The sequence below is a fragment of the Panthera uncia genome (assembly GCF_023721935.1).
Source record: "Panthera uncia isolate 11264 chromosome B3 unlocalized genomic scaffold, Puncia_PCG_1.0 HiC_scaffold_1, whole genome shotgun sequence".
NCBI classification, from domain to species: Eukaryota; Metazoa; Chordata; class Mammalia; order Carnivora; family Felidae; genus Panthera; species Panthera uncia.
The window spans coordinates 16,333,717-16,349,421 of NW_026057582.1; the positions used below are offsets into that span (position 1 = coordinate 16,333,717).

Below are 15,705 nucleotides of genomic sequence, written 5' to 3' on the forward strand. Positions count from 1 at the left end.
TATTCAGTTGAGGTTGTACTTTGAACACATTATTCTGGCCCCACTACCGACTCTAGATGACCCGTGTAGATTTGTGTGCAGGTGTGTGCAGCAGTGAAGGATAGAGTGGTCACGTTTCCTCCTGTGACCAGTAAAATTATGAGAATGATAACTGACCTCTTATTGTATTTCAAAACTATCTGATAATATTTTGGGAAGGCAGAATCAATGGTTGGCTAACTCTCTTTAACCTCCTTTGAGTAGCTTAGTAAATGGCCGATGCAGAATAAGAATGACCTCATAATCATCTCATTCCGTTCTTCGAACTTTCCCACTTCAGGCTTACCAGCCATCAGGTATCACGCAAGAAGCGGGCAGTCCAGAGCTGAATGACACACATGCTTATTCTTTTCAGTAACCAACCTGCTAACGTTGCTTTTCTCCCCAAACTATTCTTTCAAAGATTGCCAGACACGATCTAACACATAAGGTGAGATTTTTTTACAGCCTTTATCTTGCCTGAATTATGTGACATTTTACCTGGCTAACCACTCTCCACCCCTTTTTAAAAAAATTCTCTCTTTTCTTGTCCTCCATGGCTATGCTACTCAAAATGGAGCCAGCAGGGGACTGTGAAGTCTGCAAGGTCTTTGCTACTGGTCCATCCTGAGACATCTGGCTTGTGCCAGAATGTAAATCAACTGTTTAGCTGATTGCTTTCCTTCTGTCTCTTGTAGTAGCACTAGTATCCTGATGAAGAAATTAGTGTGTTGATTTAATTCTAGTATGGCTTTTTATCTCATCGTAGACAGGCAATCTCAGTAGTGGTTTTCTATTCTAGGACCGTTTCCTAATTCCTTGGCTGCTTCCTTTCCCCCTCTACAATGATAGCATTTTATATTATATTATATTATATTATATTATATTATATGCCTTCTCTTAAGAATTGACATCTCTTTTTTTAATGTTTATTTATTTTTGAGATAGAGGGACCATGAGCGGGGGAGGGGCAGACAGAGAGGAGGACAGAGGATCCCAAGCTGACTCTTTGCTGACAGCAGAGAGCCCGATGTGGGCCTAACCCACGAATCATGAGATCTCAACTTGAGCCAAAGTCGTTCACTTAACCGAGTGAGCCACCCAGATGCCATGACATCTTCTGATGTTCTTAGACCTACATACAGAAATAATGAAAGCTCGGTACTTGATATTCTATTCTTGAGACCTTGATCCCCATCCTAATTCAAAAAATGCATATGTATATGTGGAGTAGGACAGATGGGTGTTATATACATAAACCGATGCTCACCTGCAAGGTTCCAAGCTTTAGGGTGCAGGTAATTGGGCATTAAACAGTCTTGGATTCATTACATTAATCCTTAATGTTCTCCATTCTTCTAGAACCCCAGCTTCTAACACATATATAGGGGCGTGAGAGATGCCCGATTACGGAAAGGGTGAATCCGCAAAGGTGTTCTCAGTCCCAATGTCTATTTATAGAATGCCTCCTCCCAGAGCCACCCCACCCCACCCCAAGATACTTGCCAAATGTTTCACGTCATTATTTATCTTTCCCATCTGCATTTCAGAAGCCTCAGGAGAGCCAACATGCTGTAATTCCTAAGGTATGAAAAATCCCAACTAAGCCTCATCTTGTAGATGAAATTTTGTTGTATCTCAAAAGGCAGATAAACAAATTCTTCCCAGGGAAAATGGCCATTCTAAATTGATTGCACTTTTTTTCTCCTCCATACCATACTTCCATATTAGAAATTGTCATACTTTAATTAAAAGCTTTCTTTACATGTCCCATACCTTCCCCACAATTTTCTTACCCAGAGGACAGATCTAATGAATGATAATTAACTTTTTATTTTGCCCCTATGACATTCCAGTTATCTTACTTGCATGACTGGATGTCATCTTCTGCCCACTCTCTGGGTGAGAGATCACTATTCCTAATGCTTCCGATGAAGAATCTCAGACACAGAGAGATTACGTATTTTGCCCAGATAAGTATTGGCAGCGTCAAGATTCATACCTGGACTTTTGAATTTAAAGGCTTCAGTTTTGCTTGTGTGTTTTCATTTCGGCATTCCTAAGACTCTGCAAAGTTCTTAACAGTTACTTGAACTTTATTATGAATAAATGTGGCAAAAATGAACAAACAAAAGCAATCTGTTACAAATAATTTACTACTTACAGCCAGTAGCCAACCTTAACTGTTGGATGCTCAGGTGCCTTAAATATCTTTGAAGACATTCATAATTATATATATATATATATATATATATATATATATGTAACCAAAACCAAATATCAATGGATAAACCTGTGGAGAGTGTCTATGTACACCTATGTGTGTATGTGTAAGTTGAAGTTAGAAAAAATTGGGAGTAGTAAGACCTTTTTATCACTCTAATAAAGAAACAGAAATCTCTGGCAAACATATCTCCGTAGTTTTGTAGACTCCGAAGTTTTCAGGGTTCTGAGTGGTCACTAGCCCACTTAATCATTCTCATTTCCTTTGTTCATCAACCGACACTAGTAAACTTATACTTCAATCGCTATATTTTTTCATTCACTTATCCAGTCTAGACCATATCTTTCCTAGGTGCTTGGTCTACTGAGCTTTATCTCCTATAGGTAATTTTGGAAGTGATAATTAGTTCCTGTTACTCTAGGCTTTTTCCCAGAGTCATTCGCTTTATGGTGCTTAGGGGTTAACCATAGCTACAAAGACCCTAGAAGCCAAGGGCACCGTGGATGTTGGTTTGTCTTTGGGCACAGAAATTTCCTCAGTGGTGACTAGTTATCAGAGTAGCTAAAACCTGTTCAAGTTGCTCCCCAAAATGTGTGCATGGAATGGGCCTGGGGCTTTACAGAGCTAACGTGACTCCTTCGATTATACATTCCCAAAGTGTTTTTGCATAAAAATATTGGAGTTAAGTTAAGCTGCTGAGTTCAATTTGTCTATAAAAGAAAAGTCATTAACAATAAAGTTGGAACCCAGAATGTTATATTGATTCTTCAAAGTTCTGTTTGAGAATCTGATAAATTCCCTGCTTAAATCATGCTAAATATTCTACCAAAAAGTATACTTTTATTCTAATTAGAGTTTTATTTTAGGTTAGGAGGAAAAAAATAAGATATGACTCCTTAAAAGTTTTGAATGCATAAAACATAAGGTTTTATTATCCCAAAGAGAGACATTCTATTATGCAAATATATTAATTCAGTTTCTGGTATAGAGACTTTAAATAGAAATAAGTTTAAATAAGGAATTTTATGTTACGGGATTACTGAGTAAAATAATGAGCTATTTGGTGTTGCTTAGGTTGCATATAGGTTTAAAAAATCTCTTTAATATATATTTGTTTGTGCAAACTGTGTCCTTTGACTACAAATTCTTCCAATTGCTTTAGAAATGGGAATCATCATTCAGAGCTAAAGTAAGCAAATAAGCACAAACATTGAACCTGAAAATGTGTTTGACATAATGTGCTTACTTTGAACACAAATTGCCTGAGTCCGTTAATGTAGAATGACAGAATAAAACTTTACTAAGTTCTTTTTTATTCATACGTGAGTGCTGATTCCATTTCAAGCCTTACGAAGATAAGAAAATTTGTGTGTATGAGCATGCATGCCTATATGTTAATATAGAGGTATAAATATATATAAAATCTCTATACATTCATATAATATATATGCATATAATAGATCCACATATACACATGTAAAGTGAGGGGAGGGAGGGACAAATCGGTGACCAAAAAAATGAAGATCTCTAACATTGGCTAATCCATTTTTTATGAATATGTATTATGTAGGAATACATTTTATTTTTTTATTATTATTTATTTTGAGAGAGAGACAGAGAGAGAGTGAGTGTGAGTGAGAGAGAGAATCCCAAGAAGGCTCCAAGCTCAGTGAGAAGCCCCACATGGGGCTCGATCTCATGGACCAAGAAAGAGATCATGACCCGAGCCGAAATCAAGAGTCAGACGCTTAACCCACAGACACCCAGGTGCCCCTGTAGGAATACGTTTTGAATTCTTTTTTGTCTTCTTTAAAAATTCAAGAAAGGTTTAAACTTTGCAATACGAGAACCACGTTAGCAGAGACATTTGCCATGTCTTTTCGACCACTTGGTATCTTTGAACATCTTTCTTTATTTTGAAAAATTTCTTCAAATTAGAAGCCAGACATAGGGCTTCCGTTTCCTCTCCGGCGCTTTGCACCTGCACGGGACATGAGCGCATCCAGCCACACCATTGCAGTGGCACAGGTATTGCAGTGACACAGGTATTGCAGATTCCTCTCTCCAAAAGCGGTGGCAGAAGCAGACAGCTTTGTCTGGGTCACAGCGGCCACTGTGCTGGCCATCACACCCAGGTGCGGGTGCGGAGGTCAGAGCAGGAGAAGGCGAGTCTCTAAGGGAGCAGTCCTGTTTAGAGATTGTTATGAGTGCTTCACCCCTCTTGTAAATCCTTTTCTCGGAAACTAAGTAGGTTCTATTATTTGCTCCTAAGAACTTTGAGCGTCACGATGCTGTACCCCCTGAGCTTTCTCTCCTACTCCTGCTTAAGGACTTCACTTTCCCTTCTCTCTGCCTCTCCATCAACCGTTCTCCTCCTTTCTGAATCTTTCTCGATAGCACACACATGCGCTATTTTTTTCTCCCAGCCTTAAAAACACCCTTAAAACCTGTCTTCGCCCTGCTTCTGCGTCAAGTTTCCGCCTCCATTATCTCTCTTCATTTTCAGCAACTCTCCTAGGAGTATCATATATACTCATGCTTTCCAATGTAGCTCCTGCCATTCCGTCCGGAACCCACTTCAATCAGGCTTTTTCACTGCCACCGCTCTTTCCAAAGTCCCCACTGACCTCTGCATCACTAACCTGACCTCATGGTTACGCCACGCTGTGTTGCTCCCTAGCTCCCCCTACCTGCGGCTTACGATGAAACTGATGGCTCTCTCTTTCGTGAAACACTGCCTTCGCCTGTAGGACAGCATATGCTCCCGTTTTATTCCTTCTCTGCAGCTCTTTGTCCCCTTTTTCTTCCAGACCTCTAAAGTTTGGAGTGGCCCAGGGATCAGTCCTTGTATCTCTTTCCTTTTATATCTTTACTCAATTGGCCTCGTGGTTTTAAACACTAACAAACTCATACCTTTCCCTTGAACTCTAGACTTGCATAGCCAGCTGCCTATTCAACATATCCTCTTGGAGGGCTAATAGACATTTCGAATATAATATGCACCAGACGGAACTTCCGATGGTCCCCACTCCTCGTAGTGCTACTCTGCTCAGTTTTCCCATTCCCATAACAAACAACTCAATTATTTTAGTTGCTTAGGTCAAAGTATTAGACCGTCTTTGATTCTGCTATTACCTCCATATATCTTGTCCAATCCCTTAGGAAACACGGTCACTCTACCTTCAGCATATGTCCAGGATTTGAGCAGTTCCCATTACTTCCACATTTATTTCTCTGGTTTGAGTCATTGTTACCTTTCATGTGGATTATTAGAGTAGTCCCCAAACTGATTTCCATTCTTAATTCTTGCCCGTTTTCCATGGTCTGCTGTCAACAGAACAGCAAAATGATTCTTTTAAAAAAATTAATGTTTATTTTTGAGAGAGAGAGAGAGAGAGTAGGGTAGGGGTAGAGAGAGACAGAGACACAGAATCTGCAGCAGGCTCCAGGCTCCAGGCTCTAAACTGTCAGCACAGATCCCAATGCGGGGCTTGAACTCAAAACCCGCGAGATCATGACCTGAGTCAAGTCGGACACTTGGCTCCCCAGAGCAGCACAATGATTCTTAAGTGTAAGCGAAAGCATATTCTCTCCCTGCTTAAAAGTTTCCAAAGTCCAAGTCCTTACAACCGTCCATTTGCTTGAATGCTTTCTGGCCACATTACTTTCCTCACCTCACCTCTGGGTGATACCTCCTCAGTCACTCAAGTCATTCCAGATTACCCTCTTTCGTGTTACCAGACCACTGAAAACACACCTTCATCTCAGGGACTCTGACTTCTGGTTTCTTTGGCTTCTGACCTCTTCCCCAAATGGTCACATGTATGTCACCTCACTTCCTTAATGCTTTCACTTATACTCCCTCTTCTCAATGCATCTTCTGGCCACCCTAACCAAAATTAGAAGCCTTTTTTGCCATTATATTATTAATTAGGACTTGTTGTATCCAACGTATTATTGTCTCTATCCACTAGCACATGGCCACATAAGAATAGGACTTTTTGTTTTTAACAAAATTATTAATTTAAATTCAAGTTAGTTAACACACAGTGTAGTATTTGTTTCAGGAGTAGAAGCCATTGATTTGTGACTTACATATAACACCCAGTGCTCATCCCAACAAGTGCCCTCCTTAATGCCCATCACCTATTTAACCCATCCCCCACCTATCTTCCCTCCAGCAACCCTCAGTTTGTTCTATGTACTTAACAGCTTCTTCCGGTTTGCTTCCCTTTCTATTTTTATCTTAGTTTTCCTTCCCTTACTTTATGATCATCTGTTTTGTTTCTTAAATTCCACATTTGAGTGAAATCTCTCATTTCTATTTGTATTTCTCCGACTGACTTATTTTTCTTAGCATAATACACATACCACATTTTCTTTATCCATCCATCAATATATGAATATTTGGGCTCTTTCAATAATCCAGCTATTATTGATAATGCTGCTATAAAAATTGGAGTGCATGTTGCCCCTTCAGATCCGCATTTTTGTATCCTGTGGATAAACACCTAATAGTGCAATTGCTGGGCCGTAGGGTAGTTCTAGTTTTAATTTTTTTTGGAACCTCCATACTGTTTTCCAGAGGGGCTGCACCAGTTTGCATTCCCACCAATGGTACAAAAGTGTTCCCCTTTCTCTGCATCCTTGCCACCATCTGTTGTTTGGTGCTCATTTTAGCCATTTTGACAAGTGTGAGGTGTTATCTCCTTGTGGTTTGGATTTGTATTTCTCTGATGATGAGTGATGTTAAGCACCTTTGCATTTGTCTGTTAGCCATTTGGACGTCTTCTTTGGAAAAGTATCTATTCATGTATTCTGCACAAGGAATAGGACTTTTCTTATGGTTGGTACATAATAAGTTCATAGGATGACCAACTCCTCCCTGTTTGCTTAGCCCTTATTTACAACTAAAAGATGAATATCTCAGGAAGCTTCTGAGTTCCAGGCAAACTGACACAGTTGTTCATACTAGCTCAACAAAAATTCGTCAGATGGAAGAATGAGTACAGAGGTAGGAGTGTGCGTTCTACCTATATCTTAAATCTATAGGGTTTAGCCTAAAATTTTATGGATGATGAAGCCAAACTGAAATGAATGGATATAACCAAGTGGAATGATACAAAGGGAAAGTACAGGCATTTCCCCAATCATCATCAACTGCCACGTAAGAGGTATCCCTAAATAGGTAACATTATTCTTAGATCCATACACATAAGTCCTATCTCTAATCCTATCATAAAGGGTAATTGCTTATAAGATGCCTATCCTTTTGACTGGCAGCGAATTATAAACATATGGAATACAACTATGAAACATACACACTGGTGAGATTCAACCACGTCATTACTGACAGGAAATGATGATCATAGGTAAATAACAACAGAATGTTGACTTCGCTGACCTAAATTATGCTTTCAATTAATATATGTGAGTTCCAGCCATTAGCTAAAATCCATCCTTTGGACATGAATCTTTGGGGGATACATAAGTAAGCTCATGTGATTATTGTAAGCTCATATAATCACTATCGTATTTAATAGTAGTTAATGTTTTTACAACAGGATAAATATGTTTGTTTTGTATACTTATAAACATTAATAAAATATCAATACCAGTTTAAATCTAAATATTAGAGACTTCTAAAAAAGGAATTTAAACTTTTAATTATTTAATTTTTATTTATTTTTAAAGAGAGAGACAGTGTGAGTGGAGGAGGAGCAGAGAAAGAGGGAAATACAGAACTTGAAGAAGGCTCCAGGCTCTGCAGTGTCAGCACAGAGCCTGCCACAGAGCTCAAACTCACCAACTTGAGATCATGACCTGAACCAAAATTGGACCCAAATTAACCTGGGTTCACGGGAGGCTCCAGTGGCGCAGGCACTGGGTTCACGGGAGGCTTAATTTGGGTCCAAAATTGGACCCAAAATTAACCCTGCCTGAGGCACCCAGGTGCCCCCCTTTTCCAAAAAAAATTTTAATGTTGGAATTTAAACTTTTAATGATAAAACTCCTTCCCCCTCCAAAAAAAAAAAAAGAAAAAGAAAAAGAAAAAGAAAAAGAAAAAAATAGCCCATAAAGAAACAAGTGTGAAGGGCTACTTTTTCGAAGACTGACTTGATAAGAGTGTGGCTACTTGAAATGTTCCTTTAGAAAGTGGCTATCTCTGAGTTCAGCTCATCTTGATAAAGGGTGAGGCGGTGGATAGGCCGATTCATATGTTGTTCACTTGTATCTGGCCTCAGATAATGCCAGGTAGATGCTGACGCTCTATCAACCATAATTGGAATGAGATAGACACGCGACCCAGGTTTTGACATGTGGCAGTCCCTGCGGGGGAGAAGCTGATATTTTCTTTCATCACGCATCTTAAATGTACAATGCAAGGTAGTTTCCTTTACTAGAGCCAGGCGTCTGGCCCTGCTAGATCCCTGTAAGCTGCCTCTCAGATGTCAGTGGAAAACCTGCTTGTCTTTAAGCAACACCCCCAGTAAAGTCTGTTCCAGAAGGCTTGTGTGTGCACTGTTGGTCATGCATTTTTGCTTGCATGACTGTTGGTATGATGAATTAGTCACTTGGTCTAGCACCTACCATGGCTTTTCAGACATGAGTCAAAAGGTCAAAGATCAATGGCTCATCCTGACGGTGGGAGGTATTTGCTTGGGGTGGCGTAGCCAGTTTTCTTTAAGGATTGGTATGACTGATCATTGACTGGTCATGGGAAATAGCCTCTTAAAATCCAAAGACCTTGGAACCTAAAGGGACTACAATCCTCAAGAAAGCAGTACATAGCTATAATTGATGGCCTCATTGAGGTTACCCAGGAGGAGGTAGACTCCTACCAAGGAAATGGCTGAAATGTTCCCCTTTATAGATGTTTTTCTGAAAAGGATAATGAGTAGAGTGCTCCATGACAGAATGCCATTTATGCAAAGCCTTTTGGGTGTTCTTATTTGAAGAGTACTGACAAATGAGCCCCTTTTATGGCCCTCACATGGTGATTGGGTGAGTCTAAGACCTAGTGTCATTCAGGTTCTAGGAGCACCAGATGATTGCAAACTATGGGGAAGATATCCTAAAGAAAACAGGCCCTGTGAAGCTGTCAGTGAAGAAATAACCCCTGAGGTCCCTGTAACTGCCAGGTAATCCTCCCTTTTGTCCTACTCTAGTCTTCTCCATACTTCTCTGCCTTGTTTAATATCAAGGAGGGTGAACCTTACAGATTGCATTCCCAAGGTACCCTTGCTTGCAGATTTCTTTTTGGGTTCATCCCATGAAAAATACCAGTAAGACATAGGAGTGGCAGGTGAGACAAAGGAGAATTATGTTTTCCTTGTTCCCTTTCTACATCAAAATTACATCTTTGGCAATAGCTATAGCCTTATATGACTACAGATTACAGTGTCCAATTCTCATTAGACTCTGGTAATTCTATTTCCTTCTATTATCTCTGCAGCTTTGGGTGGGGATTACTTTCCTCTGTCACTAATCCCTTGGTATCTACCATTTTTTGTTTGTTCTTTTAAAGTTACTCACACCTCCATAAAGTAGGCTTTCATTAATGTTTCTATCTCTTTTTGGATGGAAAAATAAAAGAAAAATTTTTTCTGCTGGTTCCTCTTGCTAGTACATTTTAACCTTTGCCCTCACATATAAGGCTAAAAGGAGTATACTAGGGGGACTTGTCCTGGTCATAGGAATTAGATTGATCAGTGTAGCACTGCAGTGCATAAAAACCAAAAAGACCAAAACAGATAGATTACCAGAAAGTTAGGAGTTAATAGAGATGATAATCATTTCTGCTTAAATTTCAAGGACAAGAATAACCTCATAGTTTAGAAGGGGTAGCACAAATACAAATCAGTTTTGTCATCTAGTTTAGTTTTCAGTCATAGTGGGTACTCAACACATGCTGAATAATGCCCTCTGATGAACAAAGTGCAATTTTACTAAAGTTCAAATAGATGCATTGCTTTGGCAATAAGTGAACAAGACGGCAAGAAATTGGTCAACATGTAAATTGATCTGAAAGTGAAAGTGCCCTGTCAAGTATTCAGAACAGAATAGCAAAACCAACATTATGCTGGAAGAAGGCACTGGTAGAAATTGTCACCATCAAAGATCAGGAAAAATGTAAAGCTACAAAACTACAGGAAGGTAAGTTTAATGTTGACCATTGCTTTTAGGAAAACTAATGGGCCAATAATGCATAACTTTCTGAGAGCCCAGTAAGCACCAAATGAAAGGGCATTAAATATTCGCATTAGAGTCTATGAAATATGCTTTCACATGATACTTGCCGTTTGCTTCTGTCATAGGTTCATCCAAAGTTATTAAATTTTAACATTGCACTAGGACTTTTTATATGTAGTGCATTTATAGCCTCTGATTTATATAGCACTTTTCTTCCATTGAACCATTATATCCTCATTCTCCAATTCAATTGTGCTTATGGTTAAATATAGCAAGCAATACATGTGTGCCCATTAAATATATATATATATATATATATATATATATATATGTAGTGTTATATAAGTTTTTCTTGACTCTTTATATAACATATTCCCTGAAATTTTGCAGTGGGTCTGAATGCAATTGCCAGACGACTTGAGACATGGCAAGGTATTTGCATCCACAGGAAGATGGTGTGCCTCAAAATTGTCTCTAAACAGCAATCATTCTGGACCAGACAGCCTCATCTGTATGAAGTCTCATTCTGTGTGTGCTTAACTTACATAAAATCAACTCTATATGCTTTGCAAAGAAACACAGAGAAAAAACGAATACAAATTTAAGTTGTGCAAGCCATTCTGTCTGCTGTCCCTCTCTCTGAATGAGACTGAACTTCCTCACAGGGAGAGATTCTTAACTGGACGAATAATGGTCTAGTGTTTAAAAATACATACTCTTTGTTTTCAACACATACCCTAATCTTAATCCATCTGACACATCTGTTGATAAACCTGTGAAACAATGGTCCAATCCAAACCTAAAGGAAAATTGCTCTATTGGAGTCATTAATTTGAAAGACTGTATGGTAGTCCCCACTAAGATTTGCCAAGAGATTTTCCAAGAGTAATTTAACCAACATCTGCTGATTGCCTTGGCACTGACTTTAGACACCCACTATGTAATACAGTGCCACTGCACTCTACCCGGTTCAAAATCTCTGTGACATTCTTGTGGTTACTACAACAATTCAGTTAAAGTTCCCTATGGTGGCGGGCCACACTGAGGGGGAGATGTAGGCAGTGGTATATAGGCCACTAGGAATAAAACTCCCAAAGAGTGGAGGCAGGGAGTAACTACCTGTGCTGGAGAGAGTTCTGTAGAGACCTTGCCTGAGGTTAATGTGCTGTAAATAGGATGGTTCTGTGACCCTTTATTAGGATGGCGGTCGGGTGATTGTGACTGAGTACGCATGCCCCTACATTGTTAAAATAAGAGGTTGTAAGAATGGAAGACGTACCCTATGATTTGGAAGCTATCCTAATTTGCATGGTCATTCAGTATATGCCCATATAACTGATTAGGGAAAAATATCAAGAATCAAACCATCAAGCTTCCCCCACTGCTCTAGAAGAAAAGCAATCTTATTCCTGCCCTACATGATTTTCACATAACCACGACCCGATGCCTTTTGTGTGTCTCTATTCCTCTTTCTGAATTCGAGATTTTACTAGAGTTATCCTGCTCCTACTTTGCCCCTCTGTACTTTTGTGGTGTGTGTGTGTGTGTGTGTGTGTGTGTGTGTGTGTAGAAAGTACGGATAACTTATTAGTTATGATAAGTACAGTCTTATTAGTTGATAGGTTATCACGTCAAGAAAAGCCACATCCAAATTCAAGAGAAAACTGTGTTTCAACCAGAGAGACTTGATTTTGAGCTGGATGCAGTGGCTGGATGGACCTTTGCTCAGAGGAGCTAAGGAGCAAAAGGAAACTCAATGACTAGGAGAACACACTGTGACAGAACCTGTCACTTTATCACCGGAAATCTTTTGGTGGCCTCCTGTGCTATGTGGTGGGGACCAGGTCATAGGATTTAACAGAGAGATGTACATGGATGTATTGCCAGCCACTTCCAGAGATGGTTTTTTTTTTCTTTAATATGAAATTTATTATCAAATTGGTTTCCATACAACACCCAGCGCTCATCCCAACAGGTGCCCTACTCAATGCCCATTACCCACTTTCCCCTCCCTCCCACCCCCCATCAACCCTCAGTTTGTTCTCAGTTTTTAAGAGTCTCTTATGGTTTGCCTCCTTCCTTCTCTGTAACTTTTCTTTCCCCTTCCCCTCCCCCATGGTCTTCCGTTAAGTTTCTCAGGGTCCACATAAGAGTGAACACATATGGTGTCCGTCTTTCTCTGTATGACTTATTTCACTTAGCATCACACTCTGCAGTTCCATCCATGTTGATACAAAAGGCCATATTTAATTCTTTCTCATTGCCGAGTAGTACTCCATTGTGTATATAAACCACAACTTATTTATCCATTCATCAGTTGATGGACATTTAGGCTCTTTCCATAATTTGGCTATTGTTGAAAGTGCTGCTATAAACATTGAGGTACAAGTGCCCCTGTGCATCAGCACTTCTGTATCCCTTGGGTAAATTCCTAGCAGTGCTATTGCTGGGTCAGAGGGTAGGTCTAATTTTAATTTTCTGAGGAACCTCCACACTGTTTTCCAGAGCGGCTGCACCAGTTTGCATTCCCACCAACAGTGCAAGAGGGTTCTCGTTTCTCCACAACCTCACCAGCATCTATAGTTTCCTGATTTGTTCATTTTTGCCACTCTGACTGGCGTGAGGTGGTATCTGAGTGTGGTTTTGATTTGTATTTCCCTGATGAGGAGCGACGTTGAGCATCTTTTCATGTGCCTGTTGGCCATCTGGATGTCTTCTTTAGAGAAGTGTCTATTCATGTCTTCTGCCCATTTCTTCACTGGATTATTTGTTTTTCAGGTGTGGAGTTTGGTGAGCTCTTTATAGATTTTGGATACTAACCCTTTGTCTGCTATGTCATTTGCAAACATCTTCTCCCATTCTGTCGGTTGCTTTTTAGTTTTGTTGATTGTTTCCTTTGCAGAAGCTTTTTATCTTCATGAGGGACCACATATCATCCCACACTTCCTTAGCGCTGGAGCATATGGAGCAGGACTTTGAATCCTAGGCAAGCACGGGGTCAGGGCAGTTGGCAGAGAGAGAAGGACCACCCTGTCTGTGCCCACGGCACAGTGAGGACAACTCAAACTGAGTCCACCGGGTCCAGCTCCGTGGAGAAGAGACTGGGGGATCACCATTCCCCCCCACCAACACCACCAAGGCGGAGCCTCAGGGATTACTCCCATGGCCCACAGTGGAGGTGGGTTCAGAATACGCCAAACCACGCCACTGCACTGGGCAACTGCGTATCCATCGGAGTGGCACAGACCCTGTAGACAGCTACTCCCCACAAGCAATGCAACATTGCCTGGATTAACTCTAGGTCAGTTCTGAATATGTAGATATATTCTCCCCCATCCTCAATCCACCCCATTTCTCCTCCTTATCTCTTCCCTCCCCTAGGCTGGTTACTCTGGTTATTGGTCTGTCTAAACAGGCATATTTAATCCATTGTCTTGATACATGTTCTACACCTCTGTCTTTACACTCCTTTCTCTCTCTCTGGAACAATCAAGACTTATAGTTTCTCTGTCTGGGTAATTTTATCTTCATTTCATTTTCTCCGCCTCCTTCTTTATTTTCCTCTCTCTCTCTCTCTGGATTAAGCCTTTTAGTCTCTCTGCCTAATCAACGTTTATCCCCCGCCCCCCACCCCTGACATTTCTCTCTTGGTATGTGCCTTCCATCAGCACAGCCTCTACCCTCTTCTTTACTTGTAGTCGATGTTTTGTTGTTTTTTTGTGTGTTTTAGTCTTTAGGTTTTTGTTTTTATTTGCTTGTTTGTGTTATTTGCTTGTGTGTTTGTGTGTTTTTGTCTCCTGTTTGTCTGTCTATTTTCCTTTCCACGGCTACTCCAAGGAACAAATCAAAGCACACCTGGTGGAGGGTCCAAAACATCACTACGAGTAGGGTAATAAAATAACCAAAGTCACAACAACAGAGAGCAAGTAACAATCCCCAATAAAACACCTCCTGAAGGGCCAGGCCCTGCACAGTGTACGACCCTCCTTTAATATAGCAGTGCTCGCAGGTGCACAGCACACAGGCTTTTAAAACGCATGAGGGACAGAAAAATAGCCAAAATGACGAAACGGAAGAATTCTCCTCAAAAGGAACTCCAGGAAGTAGCGACAGCTAATGAATTGATCAAAACCAATTTAAGCGACATAACGGAACAAGAATTTAGAATAGTCATAAGATTAATCGCGGGGCTTGAAAAAAGCATAGAGGGCAACAGAGAATCTATTGCTACAGAGATCAAGGGACTAAAAAATAGTCATGAGGAATTAAAAAATGCTATAAATGAGGTGAAAAATAAAATGGAGGCGGCCGTAGCACGGATTGCATAGATCGTTGTTAAAAACATTAGTTATAATCTTATAGTCCTTTCTTGACATTCTGAAGCAATTTTTAGAAGCCACATAGTCCAGATTGTGGAGCTACAAGATGGACACTACCACCAAAGCTACATTTGACAAAGGTGTGAGCAAAAATACACAATTCTGTATTATTTTGTTGAAATACAACAAAATATTTGTTCTCCGAGATATAGTTATCTCTATATCTACTGAAATACAAGAAAATAGTTTGTTCTTAGAGAGACCTAACATCGCTTACTTCTATCAAACCCTAATTTTTATTCATAGTGTGATTAACTCAATTCAAGGGGGCTTTCAATTATGTATTCTTGTCACCTATGGCATTAAAAACATCTGAGAAAGAAGGCAAGATGTAATCCAGAGAGGTCATGGTCTCAGAATAAATAACTAGAGTGGAAATCCTATGCTGTTGGCATCACTGAATGTTTTATTCACAGTTACGATGTGTGGCATATAGTAGGTACTCAATCAACACCTGTGTTTATAAAGAAAAGGTCTCAATTCTTCCATCCATGCTTTACACAACTTTCAGGTGACAGGCAAGTAGTATTTGACAAGTAGTATTTGAGTTAATGTACCTATTCTTTTATGAAACAGGTTGGAAAGTATTTAGTATTACAATCTAATAATGTATGAAGTTTCTTTAAAGATTGAGTTGGGTATAAGTCATTGAAAGCTAGCTTTCTCAATATCTTCTGAGGTCACCCAACCTAGTTCTTTCTTACTCAGTCCATTATGTAAACCATATTCTTCTATGAATGCACCATTTTCCTTCCTTCCTTCCTTCCTTCCTTCCTTCCTTCCTTCCCTCCCTCCCTCCCTCCCTCCCTCCCTCCCTCCCTTCTTTCTTTCTTTCTTTCTTTCTTTCTTTTTCTTTCTTTCTTTCTTTCTTTCTTTCTTTCTTTCTTTCTT

General features: G+C 39.9%; 1 long non-coding RNA gene across 1 annotated transcript; it reads left to right on the forward strand.

The window, feature by feature from the left end:
* The first annotated feature begins 330 nt into the window (after positions 1-330).
* Positions 331-11,044, forward strand: LOC125908976 (uncharacterized). Its single transcript, XR_007453511.1, has 4 exons — positions 331-469; positions 1,569-1,604; positions 9,275-9,384; positions 10,826-11,044. It is a non-coding gene; the product is annotated as an uncharacterized LOC125908976 (long non-coding RNA).
* Positions 11,045-15,705: the final 4,661 nt, after the last annotated feature.